General features: G+C 44.2%; 1 long non-coding RNA gene across 1 annotated transcript; it reads left to right on the top strand.

Annotated features, from left to right (window-relative positions):
- Positions 1-49: 49 nt before the first annotated feature.
- On the top strand, positions 50-27,797 carry LOC130272781 (uncharacterized). Its single transcript, XR_008843745.1, has 3 exons — positions 50-180; positions 15,200-15,360; positions 27,390-27,797. It is a non-coding gene; the product is annotated as an uncharacterized LOC130272781 (long non-coding RNA).

Raw genomic sequence — 27,797 nt, 5'->3', positions numbered from 1 at the left:
GTCACAGGTGTGCATGACAGCAATAGGCCACGCCCCCTCATCTCCCCCTCCAGGTGGTCACAGGTGTGCATGAGAGCAAGGAGCTCCTACACAGCCCCTCACCTCCCCCTCCCCCGTCTTGTGAGGACGTAGGTCTGCACTGAAAGAAGACAGAGAAGATGTATGTGAAGGGATAACAAGGTGCACAGGCTGGGGATGTAGGGGGAGATTTATCAAAACCTGTGCAGAGGAAAACTTGCCCAGTTGCCCATAGCAACCAATCAGATCACTACTTTCATTTTTAGGAAGGCCTTTGAAAAATTAAACAAGCGATCTGATTGGTTGCTATGGGCAACTGGGCAACTTTCCCTCTGCACAGGTTTTGATGAATCTCCCCCGTATAGACTGCAGGGGAATAAATCTCAGACTGGGGATGATTTCTGTGTGTGAAGGGCGAGGGGGGGGGGGGGGGGGTTGACTCCTGAATGACACATGCTGGGAGTTGTAGTCCCTGTTATGTGTGTGTATGCTAGTGTTTACAAACCAGTCTGCCTCCAGCTGTTGCAAAACTACAACTCCCAGCATTCCTGGACAGACTTTGGGCATGCTGGGAGTTGTAGTCTTGCAACAGCTGGAGCCACACTGATTGGGAAACACTGGCCTAGCCTATTCAGTATATTACAAACAAAGTGCATTGTTTTCCAACCAGGGTGTCTTCAGCTGTATCAAAACTAAAACTCCCAGCATGCTGGTAGTAGTAGTTTTGCAACACCTGGAGGCACCCTGGTTGGGAAACACTGGTGTATGCCCTATAGAGGTGTGGTGAACTACAACCCCCAGGAGACTACAGAGGCAGCATGCTGGTGTTATACCACAGACTGAAGACTCCTGAATGACACATGCTGGGAGTAGTAGTCCCTTCTGTGTGTGTATGCCAGTGTATCCTAACCAGGGCTGATTATATTAGTGTGCTGTGTATAAGGGGGCTGACCCGGGAAAATAGTAGGGGGTGGGTTGGAACAAACAAAACAAAAAAAAAAGGAACCGCCCCAAACCAAGCAAGGCATGTGGCATGCTGGGATTTGTAGTTTTAAGCTCAGCAAGAAACAGGAAATAGAAGCAAAGATAGGAAAACAAAGTGGGGGATAAAAAGACAACAAAGAACGGAAATAGAGTCTCCTAAACAACAAGAATAGAAATGAAACAAAAGAAATAGGGTAAGTCACCAATGGAAAAACACATTGACCTCCGGAGTACCCCTTTAAAGTGGCCGCTGTGCTACTTTGCCGCAGTGGTTTTAAATCAGTGAGCAGTGGCGGCTCCGAGACCCGGGACTATTGGGGTTACACCCGAGGCTATAGACCCATTAGCCCCCTGGCGAATGTCTCTCTGTCTCTCTCTCTCTGTTTGCAGGTACGCCCTGGGTTAAAGAGGACCCATGGCCAACCACCCCCCCCAAAAAAAAAGAAAGGGGTCATTAAAGGGGTACTCCAGTGCTCCAGTGTTCTGAGCATTTTGTTCAGAACACTTGGAGCTGGAGGCTGTGATTGTGGCCACGCCCCCTCGTGATGTCACACAATGCCCCCTCTATTCATGTCTATGGGAGGGGCGTGACGACCGACCGGATGGGGCGTGACGTGACTCCACGGGAGGGCGTAGCAGTGACATCATGACCACTGCTGCAGGAACCCGGTGTTTGTTTAGAGGGTTTGTTTAGGGACCCCCCCCGATCAGACATATTATCCCTTATCCTTTGGATAAGGGAAAAGATGTCTAGCAGCAGAGTATACCTTTAAATATCTTAGGGTGCCTTGATCACACACATTTTTACAATTTCTTAATACGTCCTCCCATTCCCCAGATATTTGGGTTTATAGTTTGTCTGAAAATTTAGGGTATCAGTCAGAAGGGACTTAGTTTTCATAATGGGAGTAACTATCAGGTAATGGGCGGGATTATACATTTATGGATTGTAAATTGTTTACATTGAGTGACATGTATGAATCATAACATAATAACATAGTTCATAAGGTTGAAAAAGACCAAAGTCCATCAAGTTCAACCTATAACCCTAATGAGTCCCTACTGAATTGATCCAGAGGAAGGAAAAAAAAAAAACTAAAACCCTAAAAATTCCTTCCCGACTCCAAATATGGCATCAAAATAAATCCCTGGATCAATGTTCTGTCCCTATAAATCTAGAATCCATAACCTGTAATGTTATTATTCTCGAAAAATGCATCCAGACCTCTTTTAAATTCTATTACAGAGTTCCCCATGACACCTCCTCCGGGAGAGAATTCCACAGTCTCACTGCTCTTACAGTAAAGAACCCCGTCTGCGCTGGTGTAGAATCCTTCTTTCCTCTAGATGTAGAGGATGCCCCCTTGTTATAGATACAGTCCTGGGTATAAATAGATCATGGGGAGATCTCTGTACGGCCCCCTGATATATTTATACATAGTTATTAGGTCGCCCCTAAACCTTCTTTTTTCTAATCTAAATAACCCTAATTCTGATAATCTTTCTGGGTACTGTAGTCCTCCCATTCCCCGTATTACTCTGGTTTCACGTCTTTGAACCCTCTTCAGCTCCACTATATCTTTCTTGTACACTGGTGCCCAGTACTGTACACAGTATTCTATGTGTGTTCTGACCAGTACTGTACACAGTATTCTATGTGTGGTCTGACCAGTACTGTACACAGTATTCCATGTGTGGTCTGACCAGTACTGTACACAGTATTCCATGTGTGGTCTGACCAGTACTGTACACAGTATTCTATGTGTGGTCTGACCAGTACTGGACACAGTATTCTATGTGTGGTCTGACCAGTACTGTACACAGTATTCTATGTGTGGTCTGCCCAGTACTGTACACAGTATTCTATGTGTGGTCTGCCCAGTACTGTACACAGTATTCTATGTGTGGTCTGACCAGTACTGTACACAGTATTCTATGTGTGGTCTGACCAGTACTGTACACAGTATTCCATGTGTGGTCTGACCAGTACTGTACACAGTATTCTATGTGTGGTCTGACCAGTACTGTACACAGTATTCTATGTGTGGTCTGACCAGTACTGTACACAGTATTCTATGTGTGGTCTGCCCAGTACTGTACACAGTATTCTATGTGTGGTCTGCCCAGTACTGTACACAGTATTCTATGTGTGGTCTGCCCAGTACTGTACACAGTATTCTATGTGTGGTCTGACCAGTACTGTACACAGTATTCTATGTGTGGTCTGACCAGTACTGTACACAGTATTCCATGTGTGGTCTGACCAGTACTGTACATATTATTCTATGTGTGGTCTGACCAGTACTGTACTTAGTATTCTATGTGTGGTCTGACCAGTATTGTACACAGTATTCCATGTGTGGTCTGACCAGTACTGTACACAGTATTCTATGTGTGGTCTGACTAGTGATTTGTACAGCGGTAGAATTCTTTCCTTGTCGTGGGCATCTATGCTCGTATTGATGTCCCCCATGATTTTATTTGCCTTGGCAGCAGCTGCCCGACACTGGTCACTACAGCTAAATTTACTGTTAACTAAGACTCCCAAGTCCTTTTCCACGTCAGCCGTTCCAAGTGTTCTCCCATTTAATACATAATCCCAGCCTGGATTTTTCTTCCCCATGTGCATTACCTTACATTTATCAGTGTTGAACCTCATCTGCCACTTCCCAGCCCAAACCTCCAACCTATCCAGATCCATTTGTAACAGTGCACTGTCCTCTATTGTGTTTACCGCTTTACAAAGTTTAGTATCATCTGCAAAGATTTCCACTTTACTATTCAACCAATTTACAAGGTGAATAATAAATATATTAAACAGAACAGGATCCAATACTGACCCCTGTGGTCCCCACTAGTAACAGTCACCCAATCAGAAAAAGTAACATTAATGACCACTCTGTTTCCTATCACTGAGCCAGTTACTTACCCACTTACACACATTCTCCCCCAGCCCAATCCCTCTCATTTTATGCACCAACCTTTTATGTGGAACCATAAAAAATACTTTGGAAAAATCCAGATATATGACATCCAGCGATTCCCCCTGGTCCAGTCTGGAGCTCACCTCCTCATAAAAGCTGATCAGGTTAGTCTGACAGGACCGATCCCTCATAAAGCCATGCTGATATGGTGTCATACATTTATTTTTATCAAGATCTTCCAAAATAGCATCTCTTAGGAAACCCTCAAACAATTTACATACAACAGAGGTTAAACTAACTGGTCTATAATTCCCCGGGGTCACCTTTTGTCCCCTTTTTAAATATTGGCACCACATTTGCCATGCACCAGTCCTGGGGAACAGTCCATGTTACTATAGAGTCCATGAAAATTAAAAATAGGGGTCTGTCTATTACATTACTTAATTCCTTTAGAACACAGGGGGGTGAATGCCATCTGGACCTGGCGATTTGTCTATTTTGACCCCACCCATCACCTGCATTCAAAGATGAAGTTAGAGGCATGCAAAGGAACAACACATTCAGCAAGTTTTCAGACCCTTTCATTTGTTCACATTTCATTCTGCACTCAATACCCCATAATAACAATTTAAAATAATGTTTTACTATTTTTGCTAATTTATTAACCCCTTAACAACACCTCAATTTTTCGTTTTTCACATTTTAATTTTCTCCTCCTTGCCTTTTAAAATCCATAACTCTTCCAATTTTTTATCAGTTTTCTATCTATAGGGCTTGTTGTTTGCAGAACTTATTGTACTTTGTAATGACATCATTTTATCACAAAATATATGGTGAAGCCAAAAAAAAAATATTTGTGGGGCAAAATAAAAAAAAATAAAAAAAAAGCCATTATGCAACTTTTAGGGAGTTGCATTTCTATGTAGTGCACTGTTTGGTAAAAATAACATATTGGGGGAGATTTAGCAAGACCTGTGCAGAGGAAAAGTTGCCCAGTTGCCCAGAGTGACCAATCAGATCGCTTCTTTCATTTTTAACAAGGTCTCTGAAAAATAAAAGAAGCGATCTAGTTGCTATGGGCAACTGATCAACTTTTCCTCTGCACAGGTTTTCATAAATCTCCCCAGTTATCTTTATTCTGTAGGTCCATACGATTACAATGATATCCAATTTATATAGATTTTCTTTATTTTGCTAGTGAAAAAAATATATATAACATTTTGTAAGAAAATTAGTAGGCTTCAAATCGTCATCTTCTGACCCCTATAACTTTTTTATTTTGCTGTATACGGGGCTATATAGGGCTTAATTTTTTTGTGCCCTGATCTTTAGTTTTTAACAGTACAATTTTTTTTGGGACTTTTTTTTTATCACTTTTTAAGATTTTTTTTTCTGCTATGTGAAGTGACCAAAAATGTGCAGTTCTAGACTTTGGTATTGTTTTTGTTTGCATCATTAAAGGGGTACTCCGGTGAAAAACTTTTTTTTTTATTTATTTTTTTAATCAGCTGGTGCCAGAAAGTTAAACAGATTTGTAAATTACTTCTATTAAAAAATCTTAATCCTTCCTGTACTTATTGGCTGCTGAATACTACAGTGGAAATTCTTTTCCGTTTGAAACACAGAGCTCTCTGCTGACATCATGAGCACAGTGCTGACATCTCTGTCCATTTTAGGAACTGTCCACGGTAAAAGGAAATCCCCATAGCAAACATATGCTGTTCTGGACAGTTCATAAAATGGACAGAGATGTCAGCAGAGAGCACTGTGCTCGTGATTCAGCAGGGAGCTCTGTGTTTCAAACGGAAAAGAATTTCCACTGTAGTATTCAGCAGCTAATAATTACAGGAAGGATTACGATTTTTTAATAGAAGTAATTAACATAGTTACATAGTTACATAGTTACATAGTTAGTACGGTCGAAAAAAGACATATGTCCATCAAGTTCAAACAGGGAATTAAGGGGTAGGGGTGTGGCGCGATATTGGGAAGGGATGAGATTTTATATTTCTTCATAAGCATTAATGTTATTTTGTTCCAGGAATGTATCTAATCCTGTTTTAAAGCTGTAAATTGTTCCAGCTGTGACCAGTTCCTGAGGTAGACTGTTCCATAAATTCACAGTCCTCAAGGTAAAGAAGGCGTGTCGCCCCTTGAGACTAAACTTTTTCTTCTCCAGACGGAGGGAGTGCCCCCTCGTCCTTTGGGGGGGTTTAACCTGGAACAGTTTTTCTCCATATTTTTTGTATGGGCCATTAATATACTTATATACGTTTATCATATCCCCCCTTAAACGTCTCTTCTCAAGACTAAACAATTGTAACTCCTTTAATCGCTCCTCATAGCTAAGATGTTCCATGCCCCATATTAGTTTAGTCGCGCGTCTCTGCACCCTTTCCAACTCCGCAGAGTCCCTTTTATGGACAGGTGCCCAAAACTGAACAGCATATTCCAGGTGAGGCCGTACCAATGATTTATAAAGGGGGAGTATTATGTCCCTGCCCCTCGAGTCCATGCCTCTTTTGATACATGACAATATCCTGCCGGTTTTGGAAGCAGCAGCCTGACATTGCATGCTATTCTGTAGTCTGTGATCTACAAGTACACCCAGATCCTTCTCTACCAGTGACTCTGTCAGTTTAATCCCCCCTAAGACATACGATGCATGCAGGTTATTAGTACCCAGATGCATAACTTTACATTTATCCACATTGAACCTCATTTGCCAAGTGGATGCCCAGACACTTAGTCTATCCAAGTCATCTTGTAACTTATGCACATCCTCTATAGACTGTACCGTGCTACAAAGCTTGGTGTCATCTGCAAAGATAGAAACAGAGCTGTTAATACCATCCTCTATATATACACAGCCCCCCTCTATATACACAGCCCCCCTCTATATACAGAGCTGTTAATGCCATCCTCTATATCATTGATAAATAAATTAAACAACAGCGGGCCCAGTACTGAACCTTGGGGTACACCACTAATAACCGGGGACCAATCAGAGTACGAATCATTGACCACCACTCTCTGGGTACGATCCATAGATTTGTAACAAATCTAACAAACTAGTGACTTTGTATCCAGCGACGGGAGGTACGGAAGTAGGCAGTGCCGAATTTCTCTATTTTGTTTCATTTACAAATCTGTTTAACTTTCTGGCACCAGTTGATTTTAAAAAAAAATTGTTTTTCTCCGGAGTACCCCTTTAATAGTGCAATTTAATTAACATTATAACTTAATAATTCGGACATTTATTTTATTTTTTTGCATTATTTTATTGATTCATATTTTTATTAGGGGGAGGGGTTATACACATTTATTACTTTTTTTTATAATTTATTTATTTTTTCACATTTATTTTAGTCTCTATAAGGGACTATAACATATAATCTTGCACAGCATTGATCAGTGTTATCTGCGCTCTGCTGCTTGAGCCTGCCAAAGGCTGGAGCCACAGAATAAAGATCGGATGGTGATTTCCCTGCGGTGGTCCCGATCACCCACAGCAACCAGCCGGCAGCAATGAGCTGATCAGCTTTGATCATCAGGATCTAAAGGGTTAATAGCCTCACAGGCTATTAGCTGTGGCCCCTGACTGATGATTCCAGATAAGGGCCATGCAGTATGGAGTTGGATGACATCACAATCCCACTCTTTAGCTCCCCCCCCCCCCCCATTCCCAGGACATACCCATATGTCCTGGGGAGGGAAGGGGTTAAATAAGAAAAGTTTTAATTTTGCATAAACATAATTATTCAGACCCTTTGCTGTGACAGTCGATATTTAGCTCTGGCTTCTCCCATTTTTCTTGAATATCTCAGATGTTTATCCACCTTGATTGGAGACACCTGTGGGAAATTAAGGTGACTGGACAGAATTTGGGGGGACGCAGCCCTGTCTATAAGACTTTCTGAATGTATTGTCAACCATTGACACATAGACCTAAAGGTTGGGTTCATACGTTGCTCAAAAAAATTAAGTGAACACTAAGATAACACATCCTAGATCTGAATGAATGAACTATTCATATGAAATACTTTTGTCTTTACATAGTTGAATGCGCTGACAACAAAATCACACAAAAATTATCAATGGAAATCAAATGTATCAACCCATGGAGGTCTGGATATGGAGTCACACTCAAAATCACAGTGGAAAACCCCACTACAGGCTGATCCAACTTTATGTAATGTCCTTAATACAAGTCACAATGAGGCTCAGTAGTGTGTGTGGCTTCTACGTGCCCGTATGACCTCCCTACAATGCATGGGCATGATCCTGATGAGGTGGGGGATGGTCTCCTGAGGGATGTCCTCCCAGACCGGGACTAAAGCATCCGCTAACTCCTGGAGAGTCTGTGGTGGATGGAGCGAGACGTCCCAGATGTGCTCAGTCGGATTCAGGGGATCGGGCGGCCAGTCCATAGCATCAATGCCTTCCTCTTATAGGAAATGCTGACACACTCCAGCCACATGAGGTCTAGCATTGTCTTGTATTAGGAGGAACCCAGGGCCAACCGCACCAGCATATGGTCTCACAAGGGTCTGAGGATCTCATCTCGGTACCTAATGGCAGTCAGGCTATCTCTGGCAAGCACATGGAGAGCTGTGCGTCCCCCCAAAGAAATGCCACCCCACACCATTACTGACCCACCACCAAACCGGTCATGTTGGAGGATGTTGCAAACAGCAAAATGTTCTCCACTGCATCTCCAGACTCGGTCATGTCTGTCACATGTGCTCAGTGTGAACCTGCTTTCATCTGTGAAGAGCACAGGGCGCCAGTGGTGAATTTGCCAATCTTGGTGTTCTCTGGCAAATGCCAAACATCCTGCACGGTGTTGGGCTGTAAGCACAACCCCCACCTGTGGACGTCGGGCTCTCATACAACCATCATGGAATCTGTTTCTGACTATTTGAGTGGACACATGCACATTTGTGGCCTGCTGGAGGTCATTTTGCAGGTCATCTTGCAGTGCTCCTCCTGCTCCTCCTTGTACAAAGGCAGAGGTAGCGGTCCTGCTGCTGGGTTGTTGCCCTCCTATGACCTCCTCCACATCTCCTGATGTACTGGCCTGGACACTATGCTGACAGACACAGCAAACCTTCTTGCCACAGCTCGCATTGATGTGCCATCCTGGATGAACTGCACTACCTTAACCACTTGTGTGGGTTGTATACTCCGTCTCATGCTACCACTAGAGTGAATGCACCGCCAACATTCAAAAGTGACCAAAACATCAGCCAGGAAGCATAGGAACTAATAAGTGGTCTGTGGTCACCATCTGCAGAACCACTCCTTTATTGGGCTTGTCTTGCTAATTGCCTAACATTTCCACCTGTTGTCAGTTCCATTTGCACAACAGAATGTGAAATTGATTGTCAATAAGTGTTGCTTCCTGAGTGGACAGTGTGATTTCACAGAAGTGTCATTGACTTTGAGTTACATTGTGTTGTTTAAGTGTCCTCTTTATTTTTCTGAGCAGTGTACTATGGGATTTCTGAGCAGAATTCCACTTTGGTTCCAATTCAGGTGCAGCAGGGTCTCATTGCTGTTAAAGGGATTCAGCTTCTGCATACACTACGGAATTTCTGCGGTGGAGCTTCCCGCCTCTGAAATATCTCCGCCGGAAGAATGATCTTGTTCATTATTTTGGCAGAATACCACATAGAATACATTGCCGTCTATGAGAATTGGGCATCGAGAGCTCAGTCTTAGCGCAGAGTGATTCAGTTGTTGCGGGCCATCTGCATAGTCTCCACAAGGAATATTTTTGGGCAGAGAGTCTGTAGTGTGAATCCGGTCTAAGGGCATAATACTATGGCATCATACAGCTACTGCAGGAATGTATGGGTAAGATTGATGCCAGAGACCAAAAATATTAAGGAATATTTCTAAGTGTCCCAGAAGTGTCCATGCATTAAATATCCCAAGCTGACATTTCACTTTGTCCACATTAGTTATAGAAACTTTATTCCAAATGCAAATGAAAGTGAAATGATTAGCTGAAATAATTCTGAATACATTAACTATTAATAGCGGATCGTTCCATCGTGAAATCATTGCGTGTTATGATCTTCAATTTGAAGGCATCAGAAAAAGATTCGGAAGTGAGATAATTTATGGATCTAATGGCTACAAAACCGAATGACAATTTGACTGTCTGTATGAGACGATGCTGAACTCTTTCACAACACTTAGAAAAAGTTCTAAACCTATACTGGCTTGCCTGTAAGGGATGTTATACATCAGATATGTGTCGGCCATTCCCACAAATTTTTGCAAGACTGGACTATCATCCAATCAGTATGGGGGCTTTCTGCCTCTCTCAACTACAGATATTAGGGGAAAGAATTATTAAATATAAAAGCAGCCCTGGCGCACAGCAAGAGATGGAAAAACACCAAATGACATGGTCACATTCTAGTGACTTCCATCTTGAGCAATTACGCCCACATTATAAAACCACAATTCACCAGTGGCTGCCAGCTATCTGAAATATTTGGATAATTTAAGTCCTGAACTTAAATAGGAGCCAATTCAACTATCACTATGTCTTAAGTCTACGGGAGGAGACTACATTACAGCACACACAGATGTTGGTGTTGGTTGCCTTCTAATCTAAACAGTGCTAACAGTGCTAACCACTGCGCGGCTGTGCTGTTATACCAGTATAGGTGTTATTATCCCCTTTGACGACATGTTTTTATTTTTTATTTTTTTTGGCCTCTTTGCATTCCAGCAGTCATAAGTGGCCCTTATAAGGGTCATAAGGGTGGTTGTATAGTACCAAAAGTTTGGACACATCTTTTGTACATTTTCAAAATTGGAGATTCATATTGTAGACAAGAAAACCCTAAAGGAACACTTATACAGTAAACAAAAAAAGTGCTAAACAAATCAGAATCTGTTTTATAATTTAGATTCTTCAGTAGCCCCCTCTTTTGCTTTAGTGACAGATTTTCTCTCAATCGGCAATATCTTTGCCTTGTCAAGATTTAATTTGTGCAATTTTTTTAGATAATTACTGTATTTTTCGCCGTATAAGACGCACTTTTTCTTCCCCAAAACTGGGGGGGGGAAAAGTCGGTGCATCTTATACGGCGAATACACCCCTATCGCGGCGGTCCCTGCGGCCATCAACGGCCGGGACCCGCGGCTAATACAGGACATCACCGATCGCGGTGATGCGCTGTGTTAACCCTTCAGATGCGGTGATCAAAGCTGACCGCCGCGTCTGAAGGGAAAGTGACACTAACCCGGCTGTTCAGTCGGGCTGTTCAGGACCCGGACAGCCCGACTGAATAGCCGGGTTAGTGCTTACAGGACACCGGGAGGGACCTTACCTGCCTCCTCGGTGTCTTCTCCGTTCAGGGATCCCCTGTATGCCGGCGCTCTCCTTCCTCGTCATCACGTCGTCGCGTACGTGCGTCGGCGTGCGTAACGACGTGATGGCGGCGACGGAGAGCGAGGATACCCGGCCGGCAGCAGAGAAGTTCCGGAGCAACGGGGACACGGTGACAGCGATGGAGCGACATCCAGGGCAGTGGTGACGGGTCCGGAGCGGCGGGGACACGTGAGAACTACCTCCTATGCAGCGGTCTTCAATCTGCGGACCTCCAGATGTTGCAAAACTACAACTCCCAGCATGCCCGGACAGCCAACGGCTGTCCGGGCATGCTGGGAGTTGTAGTTTTGCAACATCTGGAAGTCCGCAGGTTGAAGACCACTATTGGGTTCAAAATCTTTATTTTTTTAGATTTTGCCCCTAAAAATTGGGTGCGTCTTATACGCCGGTGCGTCCTATAGGGCGAAAAATACGGTAGTTGCAGTGAATGAATGAATACATTAATTAATTACTTGTGTTAGTATTAATTGATTAATAAATTGTGTTGTACAGAGGTAGGATTGGTGCACATTACTATACAGTATTTAGCCCTACTCAACTACTGTTCTGCTCCACTTCATGGCAAGAACCACTCAACTAAGAAAAAAGAAACCACAGTCCATCGACACTAGAGATGAGCGAACTGGATGACCGACCAGCCATAAGCACCGACAGGTTGGTGGTCTTGGCAATGGAGATGCTACCACGCAGAGCAGAGCAATTCCTCCATGGCTAATGTCTTGCTTCTTAAAGGTAGCTTACTGATTTAAATACACCATCGAGCAGGAGTGGATGCTCAGCCAGAGACCTGATTTGCTTGGTGTCCAAACACTGATCAGCCATGAACAGTTATAGATTGGTGGCCATGGCTACCATGCTAAGTATAAAAAGCTACCAGCACTCACGTTAATACCAGGATCTTTCTATACTTACCATGAATAATTTCTAGTATGTCTGTGAGCATCAGGACGTGTCAACTGAGTGCAGAGCTCCTACCCCACCATTATTGGCTTCCATGCTAACCAGAGTATTTTACAGAAACACAGTATACATAAGGTGTGTGGGGGTGGGGGTGGATCAATTTCATTCCCTTGGATTAAAGGCATCTTAAAGGAGTACTTTGTTTTGTAAAAACTTATCCCCTATCCTAAGGATAAGTGTCAGATCACAGGGTTCTGGCCAATGGGACCCCGTACAGGGCCCTGGCAGTCCACAGGAAGGGGGAGTGTTTGACCACTGCAAGAAGCAACGTCTGATGCTCCCTAAACTTTATGGGAGAGCGAGAGCGCTGCACTTGGCAATCTCAGGCTCTGCCATAGCGCTGCATTGAGGAGGGCTGGGGTGTCGTTCGTCGCTTCATGCGGTGGTTGACACACGCTATTTGGACAGAGAGCCGGGGCCCTGTATGGGAGATATCTGAAACGTATCCACTATCCTTAGTTTTTATTTGCCAGAGTACTCCTTTAACCTTTGAAGGACCTGTATGCCCTGGTCCCATTACTGGGGTTTAAAGCGTGTTCACGTGCTATCAGCACATACACGTAAAAAAAATACCAAAGTCCAAAATTGTGCATTTTTGGTCACTTAATATACCTTACATTTTTTTTTATAAAATGCGATCAAAAAGTCCCATTAAAACAAAAAATGGTACTGAAAAATACTTCAGACCACGGCGCGAAAAATTTGCCTTCATATAGACCCGCATGCGGAAAAATTAAAAAGTTCAAAAGATGACAATTTTAAACATACTAATTTTGGTGCATGTAGTTCTATTTTCTTTTACGTAGTAAAATACAATAAAACCTATATAAATTGGGTATCCTAGTAACCGTATGGACCTACAGAATAAAAATCAGGTGTCATTTTTACTGAAAAGTTCACTGTGTAGAAACGGAAGTCGTACAATTTGCTGAATTGCATTTTTTTTATTTAACCCCACAAATAAGTTTTTATTTGTTTCACTGTAGATTATGTTATAAAATAAGTGATGTCATTGCAAAGTACAATTGGTGACACAAAAAACAAGTCCTTATTTGGGTCTGTAGGTATTTAAAATTCAACGCATTAGGATTTTTAGAAGGTGAGGTGGAAAGAACAAGAGAGTGCAAAAACAAAAATTGGCCTTAAAGGGGTACTCTGCCCCTAGACATCTTATCCCCTATCCAAAGGATAGGGGATAAGATGTCAGATCGCCGGGGTCCCGCTGCTGGGGACCCCGGGGATCGCCGCTGCAGCACCCCGCTATCATTACTGCGCAGAGCGAGATCGCTCTGCACGTAATGACGGGCAATACAGGGGCCGGAGCATCGTTACGTCACGGCTCCACCCCTCGTGACGTCACGGCCTGCCCCCCGTGATGTTACGCCCCCTGCCATAGACTTGCATTAAGGGGACGGACCGTGATGTCATGAGGGGCGGAGCCATGAGATCACGCTGCTCCGGCCCCTGTATCGCCTGTCATTACGCACAGAGCGAACTCGCTCTGTGCAGTAATGATGGCGGGGTGCCGCAGCGGCGATCCCCGGGGTCCCCGCGGCGATCTGACATCTTATCCCCTATCCTTTGGATAGGGGATAAGATGCCAGGGGCGGAGTACCCCTTTAAAGGGGTACTGCACCCCTAGACATCTTATCCCCTATCTAAAGGATAGGGGATAAGATGTCTGATCGTGGGGGTCCCGCCGCTGGGGACCCCCGCAATATAGCATGCGGCACCCACCTGTTTCTGGTCCGGAAGCGCTGGAGTCCGGAACGGAAGTTTGTGATGTCATGACTCCGCCCCGTGTGATGTCACGCCCCGTCCCCTCAATGCAAGTCTATGGGAGGGGGCGTGACGGCCGTCACGCCCCCTCCCATAGACTTGCATTGAGGGGATGGGGCATGACGTCACATGGGGGTGGAGTCATGACATCACGAACTTCTGTGATCCCCCGCTATCGGACATCTTATCCCCTATCCTTTGGATAGGGGATAAGATGTCTAGGAATGCAATACCCCTTTAAGGTGAAAATGGGCCGAGTCCTTAAGGAGTTAAAACCAGCCCCTATAATAATAGTATTTATTCATTTTTGTTACAGTATATTGTTTTGCTATACAAAATGTAATGCAAAAACATAGACAGTTTTTCTATTGTAGAATTGGTTGGTGAAATTCAAATTAATTTGTTGTTTATTTAAAAAAATAAAAATGTTGACCTTTATTCTGAACACAGAAAATTGAGAAAAGGGAAATTGTGTTTCAGTCAAGGAGCGGATAATCCGAAGCTAGGGGAATTGTCGGAGACCTGTGGAATATATTCTTGGAAGACAATGAGTTTCTTCTGCCGGGATCCTCTGTCTGGGAAGTGTATTCTTACAACTCATAAAAGTTCAATCTTGTACAATGTAATAGGCTATATACTACAGACTGTAAACAAATAAAAGCACTAACTGGCAACTATTGCAGGTCCCTCGGTGACACACACAGAAATGTCACGTCACTTCTACAGGAGAGCCGAGTCTTAGCCAGAAATGAAATAAAAAATCAAACGCGTCTTCTCAAGGATACATTGACCATGAGCCCCAATGTATATTACCATGGGGGTCGGGAAATATAAATAATAAAAAAAAAAACATGAACAAATGTAGCAGGGTTGACTTTAGCATTTGGAGAAAAAAAAACAAAAAACGATTTGTAATATTAATATGTGCTATCATTAGTTTTTCACTGAACTATACATTTCTTATATCTTTATTTTTTTTACTTGTTAGAAAAGTAAAATACATGAAATTTTGAAATTAAATAAATATTTATAGGACTTATTTTGCCCCACGGCTTTGTATAACAACCAATAAGTTAAAGGCTTATTCCGGCTTTATACATCTTATACCCTTATGCCGCAGCCTGCAATCCATCTATACTTCACAGAACTTCCCGTACCTGCTGTAGCTAGTGTCGCATGCGTGAACTAGCAAACCATTACAGAACAGTCACGCTACAGTGAGAGGATCAACATGGCATGTCAGCCACTACGAGCCCACTGACCATCAACACCCAGGAGCAGGTAAGATCTACCCTGTGTATTACTTTGAATAAACACTGCTCAAAAAATTAAAAGGAACACTAAGATAACACATCCTAGATCTGAATGAATGAACTAATTGTATGAAATACTTTCGTCTTTACATGGTTGAATGTGCTGATAAGAAAATCACGCAACAAAATATCAATGGAAATGAAATGTATCAACCCATGGAGGTCTGGATATGGAGTCACACTCAAAATCACAGTGGAAAACCCCACTACAAGCTGATCCAACTTTATGTAATGTCCTTAAAACAAGTCACAATGAGGCCCAGTAGTGTGTGTGGCCTCCACGTGCCCGTATGACCTCCCTACAACGCCTGGGCATTCTCCTGATGAGGTGCGGATGGTCTCCTGAGGGATGTCCTCCCAGACCTGGAGTAAAGCATCCACCAACTCCTGGACAGTCTGTGGTGCAACGTGGCGTTGGTGGATGGAGCGAGACATGATGTCCCAGATGTGCTCAATCGGAAGGTCTGGGGAACGGGCGGCCAGTCCATAGCATCAATGCCTTCCTCTTGTAGGAACTGTTGACACACTCCACCCACATGACCTCTAGCATTGTCTTGCATTAGGAGGAACCCAGGGCCAACCGCACCAGCATATGGTCTCACAAGGGGTCTGAGGATCTCATCTCGGTAACTAATGGCAGTCAGGCTACCACTGGCAAGCACGTGGAGGGCTGTGCGGACCCCAAAAGAAATTCCACCCCACACCATTACTAACCCATCGCCAAACCGGTCATGCTGGAGGATGCTGCAGACAGCAGAATGTTTTCCACGGCATCTCCAGACTCTGTCACGTCTGTCACATGTGCTCAGTGTGAACCTGCTTTCATCTGTGAAGAGCACAGGGCGCCAGTGGCAAATTTGCCAATCTTGGTGTTCTCTGGCAAAAGCCAAACGTCCTGCACGGTGTTGGGCTGAAAGCACAACCCCACCTGTGGACGTTGGGCCCTCATACCACCCTCTTGGAGTCTGTTTCTGACTGTTTGAGTGGACACATGCACATTTGTGGCCTCCTGGAGGTCATTTTACAGTGCTCTAGCAGTGCTCTTCCTTGGAGCTACACCCATGGAGGCAGCAGTCCTGCTGCTGGGTTGTTGTCCTCCCCAAGGCCCCTTTCGCGTTTCCTGATGTACTGGCCTGTCTCCTGGTAGCGTCTCGATGCTCAGGACACTACGCTGACAGACACAGCAAACCTTCTTGCCACAGCTCGTATTGATGTTCCATCCTGGATGAGCTGCACTACCTGAGCCATTTGTACGGGTATTTGTAGACTCTGTCTCATGATAGAGTGAAAGCACCGCCAGCATTAAAAAGTGACCAAAACATCAGCCAGGAAGCATAGGAACTGAGAAGTGGTCTGTGGTCACCACCTGCAGAACCACTCCTTTATTGGGGGTGTCTTGCTAATTACTATCAATGACGACTCGACACAACATATCAATAGCTTTTAATCATCAAACCATAAACAACACTTAGGAAGCTAATTTTAACAATGTATTAAAGTCTTAAAAACCTTATAGCTGTCACGATGCCGGCTGGCAGGTAGTGGATCCTCTGTGCCAGAGAGGGATTGGCGTGGACCGTGCTAGTGGATCGGTTCTAAGTCACTACTGGTTTTCACCAGAGCCCGCCGCAAAGCGGGATTGTCTTGCTGCGGCGGTAGTGACCAGGTCGTATCCACTAGCAACGGCTCAACCTCTCTGGCTGCTGAAGATAGGCGCGGTACAAGGGAGTAGACAGAAGCAAAGTCGGACGTAGCAGAAGGTCGGGGCAGGAAGCAAGGTTCGTAGTCAGGGTGGATAGCAGAAGTTCTGGTACACAGGCTTTGGACACACAAAACGCTTTCACTAGGCACAAGGGCAACAAGATCCGGCAAGGGAGTGCATGGGAGGAGGTCAGATATAGTCAGGGACCAGGTGGAAGCCAATTAAGCTGATTGGGCCAGGCACCAATCATTGGTGCACTGGCCCTTTAAGTCTCAGGGAGCTGGCGCGCGCGCGCCCTAGAGAGCGGAGCCGCGCACGCCAGCACATGACAGCAGGGGACGGGAACGGGTAAGTGACCTGGGATGCGATTCGCGAGCGGGCGCGTCCCGCTGTGCGAATCGCATCCCCGACGGCCATGACAGTGCAGCGCTCCCGGTCAGCGGGACCGACCGGGGCGCTGCGGAGAGAGAGACGCCGTACGCGCTCCGGGGAGGAGCGGGGACCCGGAGCGCTAGGCGTAACAATAGCAACATAATATTCAAAAGCACCAGTTGCATAAATCAACAAAGTAGTACAATTCTCCAATGATGAACACCTGTATATCCCTACGTGTTTCACCGTTTATCTAATAACATACAGCGGTTCATCAGGGGATTTTCATATACAAGAAAGATAATACTATAAGATCAGGGATAATATAAACAATATAACAATATATGGAGCTGAATTTAGCAGAAAATGCTGACATTAAAGGGGTACTCTGAAAAACTTTTTTTTCTAAAATTAACTGGTGACAGAAAGTTAAACAGATATGTAAATTACTTCTATTAAAAAAATCGTAATCCTTCCTGTACTTATTAGCTGCTGAATACTACAGTGGAAATCATTTTCCGTTTAACCTCTTCAGGACACAGGGCGTATGGATACGCCCTGCATTCCGAGTCCTTAAGGACCGAGGGTGTATCCATACACCCGTGGGAAATCCGTCCCCACCGCTAGCCGGTTGGGGACCGGAGCCGGATGCCTGCTGAAATCATTCAGCAGGCACCCTGGCACATCTCCCAGGGGGGTCCTGAGACCCCCCCCATGTTGGCGATCGGAGAAAATCGCATGTCAATTCAGACATGCGATTTTCTCCAATTCCGGGCTGATCGGGTCTCTGGTGACCCGATCACCCGGAAAATAGGGCTGATCGGAGTTGTCAGCAACAGCCCCGATCAGCCTAAAGGATTGGAGTGAGATCGCAAAGCTGCAATCTACTCCTATCCCCTGCCATTACTCAGAACGGAGTTCTGACCAATGGCAGCGCAGTACAGGGGGTTGCCATGGCAACCCCCCGTTCTGCCCGCCCCTGGATGTCGAGGGGCTCTGGGAAGAAGATGGAGGCCGTACCTGCAGGAGAAGATGCCTGGAGACCTGGGATCTTCGCTGGAGCCTGCAGGATCCTGATCAGGTAGGGAATCGACAGTGTGGGGGGGGGGGGGGAATTGAAAGTGAAAGTAAATCGATCTTTACTGTGGCAACCACTAGGGGGGCCAAATTGCAACTCCCAGCATGCCCAGACAGCCAAAGGCTGTCTGGGCATGCTGGGAGTTGTAGTTTTGCAACATCTGGAGGGTCACAGTTTGGAGACCACTGTTACAGTGGTGCCCAAACAGTAGCCCTCCAGATGTTGCCAAACTACAACTCTCAGCATGCCTTGACTGCACAGGCATGCTGGGAGTTGTAGTTCTGTAACATCTGTCCCTTCAGATTTAGCAATTTTCATGACATTTTTGAAAATTGCTGCTCTACTTTGAAGCCCTCTAATTTTTTCAAAAAGCAAAAATATGTCCATTTTATGATGCCAACATAAAGTGGACGTATTGTATTTGTGAAGAAAAATAAAATTTATTGTGAATATCCATTTTCCTTACAATTAGAGAGCTTCAAAGTTAGAAAAATGCAAAATTTTCAAAATTTTCATGACATTTTGGGATTTTTCACCAAAAAAGGATGTAATTAACGCCGAAAGTTTACCACCAAAATAAAGTAGAATATGTCACGAAAAAACAATCTCAGAATCAGAATATTCGGTAAAAGCGTTTTCGCGTTATTAATTCGTAAAGTGACGGTGGTCAGAATTGCGAAAAAGGGCTCAGTCCTTAAGGTGAAAAAGGGCTGCATCCTTAAGGGGTTAAAACACAGAGCTGTCTGCTGACATCATGAGCACAGTGCTCTCTGCTGACATCTCTGTCCATTTTTAGGAACTGTCCAGGGTAAAAGGAAATCCCCATAGCGAACATATGCTGTTCTGGACAGTTCATAAAATGGACAGCAGAGGTCAGCAGAGAGCACTGTGGTCATGATGTCAGTAGAGAGCTCTGTGTTCCAAAAAGAAAATAATTTCCTCTGAAGTATTCAGCAGCTAATAAGTACAGGAAGGATTAAGATTTTTTAATAGAAGTAATTTACAAATCTGTTTAACTTTCTGGCACCAGTTGATAAAAAAAAAAAAAAAAAAGTTTTTCACCGGAGTACCCCTTTAACCCCTTAAGGACTCAGGGTTTTTCCGTTTTTGCACTTTCGTTTTTTCCTCCTTACCTTTTAAAAATCATAACCCTTTCAATTTTCCACCTAAAAATCCATATTATGGCTTATTTTTTGCGTCGCCAATTCTACTTTGCAGTGACATTAGTAATTTTACCCAAAAATGCACGGCGAAACGGAAAAAAAAATCATTGTGCGACAAAATCGAAAAAAAACGCCATTGTGTAACTTTTGGGGGCTTCCGTTTCTACGCAGTGCATATTTCGGTAAAAATTACACCTTATCATTATTCTGTAGGTCCATACGGTTAAAATGATACCCTACTTATATAGGTGATTTTGTCGGACTTCTGGAAAAAATCATAACTACATGCAGGAAAATGTATACGTTTAAAAATGTCATCTTCTGACCCCTATAACTTTTTTATTTTTCCATGTATGGGGCGGTATGAGCACTCATTTTTTGCGCCGTGATCTGAAGTTTTTATTGGTATGATTTTTGTTTTGATTGACTTTTTGATCACTTTTTATTCATTTTTTAATGTTATAAAAAGTTACCAAAATACGCTTTTTTGGACTTTGGAATTTTTTTGCGCGTAGGCCATTGACTGTACGGCTTAATTAATGATATATTTTTATAGTTCGGACATTTACGCACGCGGCGATACCACATATGTTTATTTTTATTTTTTTTTACACTGTTTTATTTTTTTTATGGGAAAAGGGGGGTGATTCAAACTTTTATTAGGGAAGGGGTTAAATGACCTTTATTAACACTTTTTTTTTACTTTTTTTTTGCAGTGTTATAGGTCCCATAGGGACCTATAACACTGCACACACTGATCTCTCATCCTGATCACAGGCGTGTATTAACACGCCTGTGATCAGCATTATCGGCGCTTGACTGCTCCTGCCTGGATCTCAGGCACGGAGCAGTCATTCGTCGATCGGACACCGGGGAGGCAGGTAAGAGCCCTCCCGGTGTCCGATCAGCTGTTCGGGACGCCGCGATTTCACCGCGGCGGTCCCGAACAGCCCGACTGAGCAGCCGGGATACTTTCAGTTTCACTTTAGAAGCGGCGGTCAGCTTTGACCGCCGCTTCTAAAGGGTTAATACCGCACATCGCCGCGATCGGCGATGTGTGGTATTAGCCGCGGGTCCCGGCCGTTGATTAGCGCCGGGACCCACGCTTCATATCGCGGGAGCCGGCGCAGGACGTAAATATACGTCCTGCGTCGTTAAGGGGTTAACAGTAGCTAGACAAACATAGCATAACATAAAGCAGATGGTGTGTCCCTAAATTAGGGCCTTGGAGTTTTGCTTGTAGTATAATCTGGCTGTGAATCCTGTGGCAAAAAAGAAATAGACAAACCACATAGAAAGCACAAAAATACAATTACAAAAGTATATCAGCACATAAAAAAAGATCTATCATGCAATACATTTAAAGCACGTGCTACATACACAGAGATCTAGCAACATAGAACACAAAAAGGAAATACCACATGCGAAAGTAAGAAGCGGAAGGAGTAGTTAACTAAATCATTAGTAAAATATCTAAAGAGATGTGTAAGTTCTCCCAATAACAGACAACACCGAACAACTGATATTAATAAACAGAAAAAAGGGGAAGCAAAAATAGATAATAAATAATTCCCCTACCAGAACACACCTGGTGAACCTCAGAGACTTCTCTATTGTTAAAACGGGGGCTTAAGGGGGGTATCATTTACCTTTGGATACTATGTAGGGTTATTAGATGATATTATCCTGGTATGAATCACTTTGTTCAGCACTAACCAGATATCTACAATGAGGTTATAATATAACTAACTAATCCCATATCTACAATGTTTGTATCTCCTACCTCAGCTAGATTGTATGAGGTATAAACCTTAAGGGGTACTCCGCCCCTAGACATCTTATGGATAGGGGATAAGATGTCAGATCGCCGGAGTCCCGCTGCTGGGGACCCCGGGGATCGCCTCTGCAGCACCCCGCTATCATTACTGCGCAGAGCGAGATCGCTCTGCACGTAATGACGGGCAATACAGGGGCTGGAACATCGTTACGTCACGGCTCCACCCCTCGTGACGTCACAGCCCGCCCCCGTCAATACAAGTCTATGGGAAGGGGGTGTGGCGGTCGTCACGCCCCCTGCCATAGACTTGCATTAAGGGGACATGTCATGAGGGGCGGAGCCATGACGTCACGCTGCTCCGGCCCCTGTATCGCCCGTCATTACGCACAGAGTGAACTCGCTCTGTGCAGTAATGATGGCGGGTGCCGCAGTGGCGATCCCCGGGGTCCCCAGCAGCGGGACCGCGGCGATCTAACATCTTATCCCCCATCCTTTGGATAGGGGATAAGATGCCAGGGGCAGAGTACCCCTTTAAGGGAATCAATTTTCCTCCAGTACATGTAAACATCCCTTATACGATAGTTTATGTTAGTGTCGAAGATGTATATCCCCACCTACAGTAAACTGAGGGTAATAGTATCAGGCTATATACTCTCTTGATATTTCACCAAATTATCAGTTTATCCACCATCACCATAGAAACAATTCCTTGCCAAGACTAGTTACGGATAATACTCTCCTTCTAGACTCCTCCTACTAATATACAGATAGCTTCATAAATAAGTCAAATCTGCAGATGGAAAAGAACAATACTACCAAGTATAAAACATCAAAAGGATATTCTGAAAAGATTTTATTCTACAGACATCCTAAAAAGCTTCAGCTCCTTACCCCTGATCCACAAAGACTCAAGATATACGACACCACAGCCGCCGGTCCGGGTTGTAGGTACTTACTAAACTGTCAGACGCGGTCTTTATTCCCCAATCCAGCAAGCATGGTTAGGACGCCACATGCGTCACTTCGGGTTTCGCGCAGCAGATCACATGATCGCTGCATTAGGAGTAATACAACAGATATCAGGTACACTACACTTAAATCATATATTGATTTTAAAGGTGTGCTCCTCTATTATGCCCAACGATATTATTCTGTCTATTACGACAGTCGCCTGTACTGTGCCAATATTAGGCTATTGACGTCACTACTGGTCTACGGAGGTAATGCCATAGCGTCTTGTTACTATGGTATCCACTGTTACTATGGTATCCACTGTTACCAAGAGCAGCAACATCAGTATCATTGGAGCACTGGATGACAAAGATTTTAGGTCTTGTATTCCACCCTGACATGAGTCCCCAAAGGGAAGTACACCACCACCTATTCAACCAGATTGATGCATACCACAGCAGTTCCCCTTCTCTGACAGACACTATGGGGGACATTTATCAAGGGGTTTAGTCAGGTTTTCTTTACTATAATTGTCGCAAAATTGTCGCAACTGCGACTACGTGTGTTTTTGTGCGACAATTTGCATGAAGAACAAGAAAAGCAAGAAAATTCAAACTTGCTTACGTAGTAAATTTTTCAAATTGGATTAGCTTTAGTCAGGTATTTATTAACTGCGACAGTCGCAGCTTCGCAATAAAATGTCGCAATGGCCGTAAAAATTGACTATATTTATTCCAGCTCCAACATGGAGCAGGAAAAACTACTGCCGCCCGGGCTCCGACATACTTTCTCCCCGCTACCCTCACTTCGCTACAGGGACACTGCAGTGATTTACATCCCCCCCTCACCTGCCAGCGCCACACAACTCCCATCTGTCTGCTAACTGTTGCAAGACTACAAGTCCCAGCACGCCCTTACAGTGAGGACACGCTGGGAGTTGTAGTCTTGTAGCAGCGGGAGCTGAGCGGCGCGGGCGGGAGATAAGGAGGGGGATATCAGTGTCCCCATCATTATTAAGTGAGGGTAGCGGGGAGGCAGTATGAGGAGCCCGGGCGGCTGCACTGTAATGTCAGCCCGGGCTCCTTATAACATATACCGGCGCCGCAGACTCCAAAATCCCCTGCTGTCATTTCACATTTCCCGCTGGGTCCTGTGATTGGCCAGGACCAGCAGCCAATCACAAGACCCGACCGGAACATTGACATAACATTAGGGGATATAGGAGTCAGTCAGGGGGGGTCCGTCAGCCCCCCCCCCCATGGCTTTCACCTCCGCTGGGCCTGTCCGTAACACCCAAAATGTGTGTGTGACTATGTATGTGTGACTCTGTGTGTGTGTGACTATGTATGTGTGACTCTGTGTGTGACTCTATGTGTGTGTGACTCTGTGTGTGTGTGACTATGTATGTGTGACTCTGTGTGTGACTCTGTGTGTGTGACTCTGTGTGTGTGTGACTATGTATGTGTGACTCTGTGTGTGACTCTATGTGTGTGTGACTCTGTGTGTGTGACTGTTTGACTTTGTGACTGTCTGTGTGTGTGTGTGTGTGTCTGTAAGTGTGTTGTGTGTCTCTCTGACTGTGTGTGTGTTTGTGTGTGTGTCTCTGTGTGTGTCTCTCTTTGCAGGACTACAACTCCCAGCATGCTTTTACTGTAAGGACATGCTCGGAGTTGTAGTCCTGCAGCTGGGGGGCAGGGGACAAGCTTGTCACTTGCCCACACATCCCCTGCACTACACAACTACAACTCCCAGCATGTCCTTACTGTAAGGGCATGCTGGAAGTTGTAGTTGTGCAGGGTGGGAGATGTGTGGGCAAGTGATAATAAATGTACTAACCCATTTTTTGTGTTTTTTTTTTCTCTTCTCATTTCAGATCCGTGTATCCTGTGGACTCCTTCGGATTCGGTGGACTACTTAGATGACCAGCGTTTTTCTTTGTTTGATTTTAATAAAATGGTTAACGAGGGCTTGTAGGGGAGTATTTTTTGTAATAATTTTTAAAACTTGTTGTGTTTGTTCCTTACTTTACTTGACAGGCTTAGTAGTGGAAGCTGTCTTATAGACGGAGACCATTACTAAGCCGGGATTAGCGTTAGCCACAAAAACAGCTAGCGCTAACCCCCAATTATTACCCCGGTACCCAACGCCACAGGGGTGCCGGGAAGAGCCGGTACCAACAGGCCTGGAGCGTCAAAAATGGCGCTCCTGGGCCTAGGCGGTAACAGGCTATCGTTGTTTAGGCTGGGGAGGGCCAGTAACAATGGTCCTCGCCCACCCTGGTAATGTCAGGCTGTTGCTGTTTGGTTGGTATTTGGTTGGCATTTGGTTGGCATAGGGGACCCTATGCATTAAAAAAAAAAAATAAATAAATATAAAAAAAAATGCATAGGGTGCCCCCTATTTTTATTTGCAGCCAAATACCAACCAAACAGTAACAGCCTGACGTTACCAGGGTGGGCGAGGACCATTGTTACTGGCACTCCCCAGCCTAAATAACCCCAGTCTTTTTTGACGCTCCGGGCCTGTTGGTACCGGCTCTTCCCGGCACCACTGTGGCCATGGGTACCGGGGTAATAATTGGGGATTAGCGCTAGCTGTTTTTGTGGCTAACGCTAAGCCCGGCTTAGTAATGGACTTCGTCTATAAGACAGCTTCCACTACTAATCCTGTCAAGTAAAGTTAGAAAAAAACACAACAGGTTTTAAAAAAAAAATATTACAAAAAAACACTCCCCCACAAGCCCTCGTTAACCATTTTATTAATATCGAGCAAAGAAAAACGCTGGTCATCGAAGTAGTCCACCGAATCTGAAGGAGTCCACAGGATACACGGATCTGAAATAAGAAGTAACAAAAAAAATAAATGAGTAAGTACATCTAGGTAGAAAAATCAGTGATAAAAAAATTTCATAAATATACACACACGTGTATATGTATATATATATATATATATATATATATATATATATATATATATATATATATAGGATAAATGCAGGCAGCACACCAATAATAGTGCTAAATCAAAGTGCTTTTATTCCAAGGAACAAGACAACGTTTCGGCGATCTCACACCGCCATTTTCAAGTGGTTTACAAGTGATATATGTGGGGTTTAAATACACTCCCCAATCAGTGACATCACAATCATTTACAAATCACATGACATTCTGACATGGAAATAAAGTGAAAAATTTCTCATATAATGCATAATTTATGCAATCCAAACAGTGTATTATACTGTGATAAACATATATTTTATGTCCAATCTTTAATATTCATAAAAAATAAGATAAACGTGCTATCTATGTAAGTGTCAAAAGTGACGTAGTGTAGTAATTAAAAACATTACCGGGTCAAGCAGTCCCGTCTCCACACTGACCTGCTAATAAGCGCGCCATATACCGCAAGCCCGAGTCTCACATGGGACGCCGGGACTTACTTCCGGTTTCCCGGAATTCAACCAATCACAGTGACAGCGTCCCGTAGTTATGGAAACCACTTGGACTATCAGTGGTTTCCATAACTACGGGACGCTGTCACTGTGATTGGTTGAATTCCGGGAAACCGGAAGTAAGTCCCGGCGTCCCATGTGAGACTTGTTTTGATCGGACTTTTTGATCACTTTTTATTCATTTTTTAATGGTAGAAAATGTGACCAAAAATGCGCATTTTTTGATTTTGGAATTTTTTTGCGCGTACGCCATTGACCGTGCGGTTTAATTAATGATATATTTTTATAGTTCGGACATTTACGCACGCGGCGATACCACATATGTTTATTTTTTTTTTTTTTTTTACACCGTTTTATTTTTTTTATGGGAAAAGTGGGGTGATTCAAACTTTTATTAGGGAAGGGGTTAAATGACCTTCATTAACACTTTTTAAAAAAAATTTTTTTTGCAGTGTTATAGGTCCCATAGGGACCTATAACACTGCACACACTGATCTTTACCATTGATCACTGGTTTCTCATAAGATCATGCATGGATCTCAGGCACGGAGCAGTCATTCGGCGATCGGACACCGAGGAGGCAGGTAAGGGCCCTCCCGGTGTCCTGTCAGCTGTTTGGGACGCCGCGATTTCACCGCGGCGGTCCCGAACAGCCCGACTGAGCAGCCGGGTCACTTTCACTTTCACTTTAGAAGCAGCGGTCAGCTTTGACTGCCGCTTCTAAAGGGTTAATACCGCACATTGCCGCGATTGTCGATGTGTGGTATTAGCTGCGGGTCCCGGCCGTTGATGAGCACCGGTGCGATATGATGCGGGATTGCGGCGCGATCACGCTTCATATCGCGGGAGCCAGTGCAGGATGTAAATATACGTCCTGCGTCGTTAAGGGGTTAAACAATACTACCACCACCCCTGCTATATGCTGGCTACTACTACACCAGTCAAAAACTGCCTACTGTTCTATCCACTGGCTACTATATATCACACCAGTCCACCACTGCCTGCTGTACTCTGGCAACTACAACAATTACTCTTTTATCCCCCACTGCCTGCTGTCCGCTGGATACTACTTTCACCACCAGTCCACCGCCCCCCCCTGCTGCTGATACAAGCTAGGCCTAAACATACACAAATCATGATCCCCAAAAATATTTTCTTTTAATACAAAAGCTATTTCTACTTCACTCTTTGGGACACCAATCCCGTTGTTACTCCAAAATGTGAGAATTTCCAGAATGCTCGCTCGGAAAAAGTTATTGCGTCTCTTAATACCTCTAGGTGCATTTTAACACCAACAGGCATCTACCAACAACCAGGGATACTTTATGCAGCTTTCTTATAGTGTAAAAAAGCAGACAACTTTGTTAAAATTGTTGACTTACATTTTATGACATTTTTGAATTATGTTCCATATGATTTTTCCCCTTTCCTACTTTAGTACTTTTGTTATGTTACAACATCAAGTAGTTTTGGTGAGAACTTGTGCTGACATTGTAATTACAGACTTCGCACCACATCACGGTGTCCTAGACCCTAAAGAGCAAATGTCTCAGTAGTTCAGGAAGAAACGAATAAAACAAACCATGGAAATGGCCGACCACTTTCTTCTATCGAGGGATTAGCCATCGCTGACAGCTCAACCGGGCTTCTGGGGGATTCACATTTCTAAATCATCCAAAAAATTAAGGACTAAAATATTACAAGAAACAATAAAGATGGAATTGTGGCCTGCCAAGGCTTCTCAGTGCCAAGAAATCTGTAAGATTCCCTCCTGCTCCTGACGGGTTTTGCAGGTTGTCAAATACAAAGCACAGGTGTGAACTAATGGCTGCAAATTGCCTTTTTGGAAAGTAAGACGCTGACTGCGAGATATTGTCTGGTATTAAAGTGAAAGGGGATGGTGACGGTATA

Source organism: Hyla sarda, chromosome 5, assembly GCF_029499605.1.
Source record: "Hyla sarda isolate aHylSar1 chromosome 5, aHylSar1.hap1, whole genome shotgun sequence".
Lineage (NCBI taxonomy): Eukaryota > Metazoa > Chordata > Amphibia > Anura > Hylidae > Hyla > Hyla sarda.
The sequence above is the reverse complement of the archived record's forward strand: the minus strand, read 5'-3'. Positions and strand labels throughout refer to the sequence as shown.